The sequence below is a fragment of the Pezoporus flaviventris genome, unplaced genomic scaffold (assembly GCF_033815535.1).
Source record: "Pezoporus flaviventris isolate CSIRO_AGI_PZ_B2104156 unplaced genomic scaffold, CSIRO_AGI_Pfla_v1 ptg000002l, whole genome shotgun sequence".
In the NCBI taxonomy this organism is placed as follows: domain Eukaryota; kingdom Metazoa; phylum Chordata; class Aves; order Psittaciformes; family Psittacidae; genus Pezoporus; species Pezoporus flaviventris.
Window position 1 is genome coordinate 25303100 of NW_026892550.1, and position 6226 is coordinate 25309325.

Below are 6226 nucleotides of genomic sequence, written 5' to 3' on the forward strand. Positions count from 1 at the left end.
CTAGGAACTTGCTCTGTTATCAGTGCTGGTGTGTGCTATCATCTGAGAAGATATTAGCTCCATAGCTGGTGATAATAGCAGAGCTCTGTTGATTGCAGGAGGCCAAGACCTCCAGTTTATGGAAACAGATTATTGGTTTTATTTTAATCAGATCAGATCCTCAGTGGCTGCTAATAGCCATATTTCCAGTGGATCACATAGTCTGAATGTTTAAATTGTCCCCTCTATGTACATTAAGTTGTTGCTGGGATTTGACAATCCTAGCTCCTCAATCTATGCAGATCTGGATCAGGATTTTGTGACTGTTTAAATGTACTGTGTCCCTGGATAGCACAATTATATGACCCAAGAAAACTTTCCTTGTTTCATTCCCAGCTCTTTTGTTTCATGTCGTGTACCTAACAGGGTTGGCCTGCAGTCATTCCACTTACAGTTGGAAGGTATCAGTGTGTTGGTGTCTAATCAGATAGCAACTCTCAGTAATGCATTACCTGTTTGGGACTTAGAAGTTTGTCTTTTACTTACCCTAGTTCTTATAAGACATTAGTACTGCAATGCTTTATTTTATGAGGCTAATAAATTAAAACTTTCTTTCTATTTTCTGTTGGAAAGACAAAAAGTTGTTATCATTCTTGCAAAACCACATTAAACAGAAAGCAACAGCAACCGGAGTATTGCTGACACTGCTTAATGAAAACCAGAGCATTGCACTGGAAAACATGCTGGGAAGGACAGCTTCAATTAAAGGAAAGGAGAGATTAAAGACCTTTCCTTTATACAACCTAGGGAAGGAATGTGAAAGAATGGGTTTGGAGAAGGGTCTAATTGAAGGATAAAATGGAAACGGTAAATGGCTTAAGATAAGATCAGTAAGCAGAGACATTGAAGCCAGTATTGCTAGGAACAGGTATAGAAGTTCATAAAACCCCCCAAAGCCAATTCAGCCTACCACAGACAGATACAGAGGAAATATCCTAGGAATTGTGAGCATGTAGAAATCCTATTGGACAAGGACAAAAGGTTTGAAAGGGAAGAATGTAAATAGGGTGGGTTTTTTCACATTAAAAAAAAAAAACATTCACTGAAATGGGAGGAGAGTCAGGAAGATCAGGTCTTTTCCTGAAGGAGGAATGAATTAAATTTGGTGACAATTGTGCTCTGAAGATACCCCTGTAATCACAGAAAATTGGTTTTCTCAATAGGGAAATTCTGCAGAGCTTGGAAAGGTAAAATCTCTTAAACTCAAAACTACTATAACCATGTGTCATATTTCTTCTTAACACATTGTATAAAAGAGCTTTAACTTTGTCAAGTATATTTTTAATTAATTTAAATTTTTCATTCAACCAGGCTAAGAACAAGGGCAAAGCAGGAGGAAAGCGGGATGAAGGAAATTATTTCAGCTTCAAAGAATGTTCAGTTGCATTAACAACAGCAAGAGTAAAAGGATATCAAGAAAAGAATGTTTTCTGCAAAGTTAAGTCCTCATTCTCGTGAGGTTTTCTGTAACAGCCCAAAAAAACCCAGCCTTTTTGTTTGCTACTTCTCTAATTTTGAGTCAGGGCTAGCAAATCTTGTTTCATTCATCTATCAATGCTTTGAAGAGGGGTTCCACCTGAGCAATCTGCCACCTGTCTTCCAGTGCAATCTCTTTTTCACCACTACCTGGTTAGTAACACAGGTTAAGTGCTGCTATCTTTTGTAGTTATTATTGCCTTCTGATGCCAGTGACCATATTATGTATTCCACAAAGTGTATGAATGTACCTGCCCTCTCAACAAGCCATGCACATCCCATTTATTTCTGTTCTTAACTGCTGTTTTGCTGTCTTCATACCACACACTTGTTCTTGCCACTTGGTCCTTCCCACTGTCTATGTTTATTCTGCTAACTTTCTTTCTTTCTCAGCTATTAAAAGCCCTGAGGCTAGTCCAGTATGTGTGCATAGGTAGGTATGTATATACATGTATTTACGTATTTGATCTATTGAGGCCATGCTACCTTCCTGATCCTTTTTGGTAGCTGGTGTTTCGGGGATGATTGCCTGGCCACATGTAGACATGTGTGGTGGTGGAAAGAGGGGCGCCTGTCCCTGGAAAAGAAAGCTATTGCAGGTCAGGGCTCAGAGACATAAGGAGAGGTATGCGAGGAAGCTTGGCTGGTGACTGCCTGTTCCATAGCTAGCTTTTTCCAACGCCCTGGGTCCATTTATTTTGTCAGTACTTAAAACCTCTTTGGAATATTTATAATTTTTTATTGGGTGTTTCCAAGAGACGCACATAATATAAGTGGTCCAACAGTAAATCTGTTATGATGTGTTTATAAATGCAAGCTTTAGTGTCTCTGGAAAGTTTAGCATTGACCAATGCAAATTTAGTATTGAATGATGCAAATTTACGCAGGGATAGAAATGTGAACCAGAAGAACTAGGTCATTAAGGGAGAGTTTCTGGTTTTAGCTGAAATAGAAGAATATTGACTGACATCCTTAAAAATGGATGACACTTTTTTCATTGACTTATCAACACTCTGGTTTATCTTTCGTTTAAGCTCTGCCTCGGTGAGGCACTGGGAAGTGTTCCTGTTGCAGCAGCAGAGCTATATACAGCTATCCAAATTAATTAGTACTGTTAATCAACAAGATGTGTTCACCCAGGCTGAACAGTACATTGGTGGGATTTTTGACTTAGCTGTTTAGCTTCCTTGGTACAGTTCTATGTCATGTAGACATGCTTGGATTGACCTACATGATATACCTTGTAACTGGTACTGGTTTTCCCCAGAGTGTTGAATGACCATCAGTGATTCCCAGGTAGAACTCATTACCCTGGCCCTGAAGTAGGGCAAGATGTGGAGCAGCTCTCTATCAACAACTGCCTCTGGTTAACTCTGATAGCCTAACAGAGCTTGTCATCACTTACACTCCAGGTAGGCAATTCTTACTTCTTTTCTTTTTCAGCACATACTGACTAGTTAATGTTCTGAAAAGAGAATTATTGTGGTGGATAAAGATGATTTAAATGTAAAATTGCTGCAACTACTACAGTATGTAACTGTTAGTATGGAGACTAGCAGTAAGAGTGGTTATGAGTCTTCTCAGAAACACCTTTTGTGGGTTTTTTTACTGCCTTACAAACTAGAAAAATTTCAAAGGTTATTTGGTAAGGATCAGGAAAATGTCTCCAATCTTAAATTTCCATGAGCTGGAGAAGGCTGTTTCTCAGGCACCTCTGATCAGACGGATGCTCTTGTGTCCTTCCTATCACCTCCACCTTGCTACACCTTACTACAGATCCTAGGCAGGACAGGTCTGTAATGGAAGATCCTTCATGGGTAAAGTCCTGTTGCTTATGTAACTTGCTTTATTTAGGATTGGGTCTAGGGTCACAAAATAGTTGCTTTAATGGTGGGCTGTTATGATGCCAGCTGTCTGGTATACCTGAAGAGCTGCACAAGGAATTTGGAAGGCTACTGCCTTGTGCCTTTGCTTCTCTGAGAGCTTATTTCCTCCTTGATAACCTTCAGTTACATCCTGCCCATTTCTGAATTTTTTGTGCAAATTTATCCTCTGGTCAAATAAAGCTCAAAAATTAAATTGGGTGGTAAGAGGTTTCATTTATGCTTCTCTGTTCCTCAGTCACTCAGAAGATACAAATCCTGCGGAAGAGAGGCAGTAACTACTATTTTACATAAAATGTATGTGTATATCTGTGCTGACTCGTTTAAAATTACTGCTTGATCTGCTGTGAGTATATAAGTTTTATACATATGCTCTTTAGAAACCACAATTTGAATACCTGACTTTAAAACTTCAGTGAACCAGATTCTGCCTCTGCTATATGGAATGATCCTTCAGCTTTGACTTTGGATAACACACTGCTGAAAGGACCTTTTAACATAAGCAAAGCTAGTAGAAATGGTCAACCTTTTCAAATGCATCAGCAAGGCTCAGCTTCCCAAATATATTTTGGTGCCTAATTGCCACTGACACAGCCTCTGAAGTAGTCACTCTGTCAGTCATTTTGTAGAAATGAGACTTGGCAATTTTTCTAAAGCTCTTAAATAAAAAAAGGGTTTGGGGAAGGCATTTAGCAAAATAACTGAGATTGAACTGCATAGAGGCAGTCTCTCCTGTAGAAAGCATAACATTTGAGGCAATTAGAATCACAGTAGTTTTGCGATTCCTATTTTTAAGTCGCTTGAAGTACCCTGGAACATAACTGACATTTTAAAAACTCAGTGTATTGTGCATGATGTTAGAAGAGAATAATCTGTGCTTGAGATGGAAGCTAAGTAGAAACCAAAGAAAACTTCAATAGATTTCAACAGAAAGGAGGAAAATGATTTGTGATGTGCATTTTTGAGCAGAGCAGATAGAATATGGTAAAGATGACAGTGGCATGTCTGGGTGGTTGCTAGAGGGAGCAGAATAGCCAAGACAATAAAATCTGAGACTAGTGCAACTCTGGGCCTCCCACAGAGAATCAAAGTCCTGCTTTTGAGGAATGAGCAGAAATAAAATCCTGTGAAGCACTATAGCAACCATCACCAGGGATACCATCACAGATCTCAAACATGTTTATCCAGACGAATAACAAGTCACGGAGTGAGATGATAAACTTGGAAATGGTATTTTAAAAGTAAAACCACTGTACCTGGTAGTACAGAAATAACACACTTGAACTTCTTAGTAAAACAAAACTACTTTTCAGTAAGTGTCTTCTAGAAATAGCTACAGAGAGTTGTATTTGCAAAATACCTGTACACAGTAGAACTGGGCAGTATGCAAGAAGGGAAACTAGACAAAAGAAGTCACTGCAGTAGAACTAGGTAAAGATGTTTAAACAAATGAAAGTGGTTTTGTTGGTGTGGAGTTTCTTGTAGTTTTTTATTTGTTTGGTGGATTTTTTTAGAAATTAATAATCACAAAAAAAATATGGTCTTATGTTAGACCAACACATAGTGACATCCTCAGTTAATTGTGTTTATGAGTGAAGCAAATTTCACTGAGTGTGGTGTGGCCCTAATGGATAGGGTTCAGCTGAGCTACACTCATATTTGGCAAAGGTAGAAACCCAACCAATTCTTGGCTTTATTTTGTTTTAAAGAGGGAAGTGGAAATTGTCACATCCCATTCCTGGATGTATCACTGACCTAATCGGTCACATTGGCCAATTCATCTACTTTTTTAGAGTTTCTATCTTTTGAAGGAACACAAAAGCTTGCTGGAATATTCTGAAAGTGAGCTACTTACCATATATGCGAAGGATTAAACATGTGAAGGGTCAGTTTACAAAATGCTGGATTACATAATTCATTGGCATTCTTCATATTTGACATTTTCTATCATGTGTCTTTCATGCTTTTCTCTTCCACCTATACAATCCATGGTCATTTTGTTTCTCCATAAGTTCTTCAGTTTCACAAAATTCTTGCTGGTGCTGTCTGCTCATCTCTTCTGCAGAGGTACATGACAAGGCATTGTTCTCCTCTATTCATGCTGAATTCATGAGTGATCCAGTAAGAACAATAGCTAATAGACATAATAATAACTAATGTCTGTGTAAGCAAATGTTTCCGCATCTCCGAATGTGAATTTGAACTACCTTTGCTGGTAGGTGGATGGTTTCAGTCCCCTGCTCTAACTCTCTGGGTGTATAAATGTTCATCAACTTTTGCAGATGCTTCAGCTAAAAATAATCCAGTATCCCACAAGCCCCTCAGTCTCTGCCTGGATCTCCAGCTGGTGCTAATTGACTCCTCGATGAAGGAGGCTGGTGCCTGTGTGCAAGACTGGGTCACCCTGACACCGCATCTGCACATCCGCTTGTACCCTGAGCCACCTGACAGACTAAAATAAGCAAGATTGCAGTCTGTGTGGCTGATGATCAGGCAAGTACAAAGCACCCTAAATTAGAGAAATAATTCTATTGTTTGAGATTTCAGAGAAACTAGTAATGTTTTTGTAGCTGTAGCCTAATCCTCATTCTGAATAAGAAAAAGCTCTTTCTGAAACAGGAAAGACAAAAAAAAAGACAAAGACAAAGGAAAATCACAGATGCATTCCTTCCCAGTCTCAAAAATACTGTCATCTCTATTTTCTTAAGTGGCTTTTTTGACTCTGGTGTTGTCAGTGCAATGCTTGCCTCCTAGTATGACATCAAACCATTTCTCAATGCTTACATCTTGGTTTATGACTTAAGAAAGGAGCACTTTGTTCTGCTGCT

General features: G+C 38.9%; 1 long non-coding RNA gene across 1 annotated transcript; it reads left to right on the plus strand.

Moving 5' to 3' along the window:
* The first annotated feature begins 1934 nt into the window (after positions 1-1934).
* On the plus strand, positions 1935-4603 carry LOC133275232 (uncharacterized). The gene is made up of 3 exons (XR_009745447.1): positions 1935-2927; positions 3637-3695; positions 4480-4603. It is a non-coding gene; the product is annotated as an uncharacterized LOC133275232 (long non-coding RNA).
* Positions 4604-6226: the final 1623 nt, after the last annotated feature.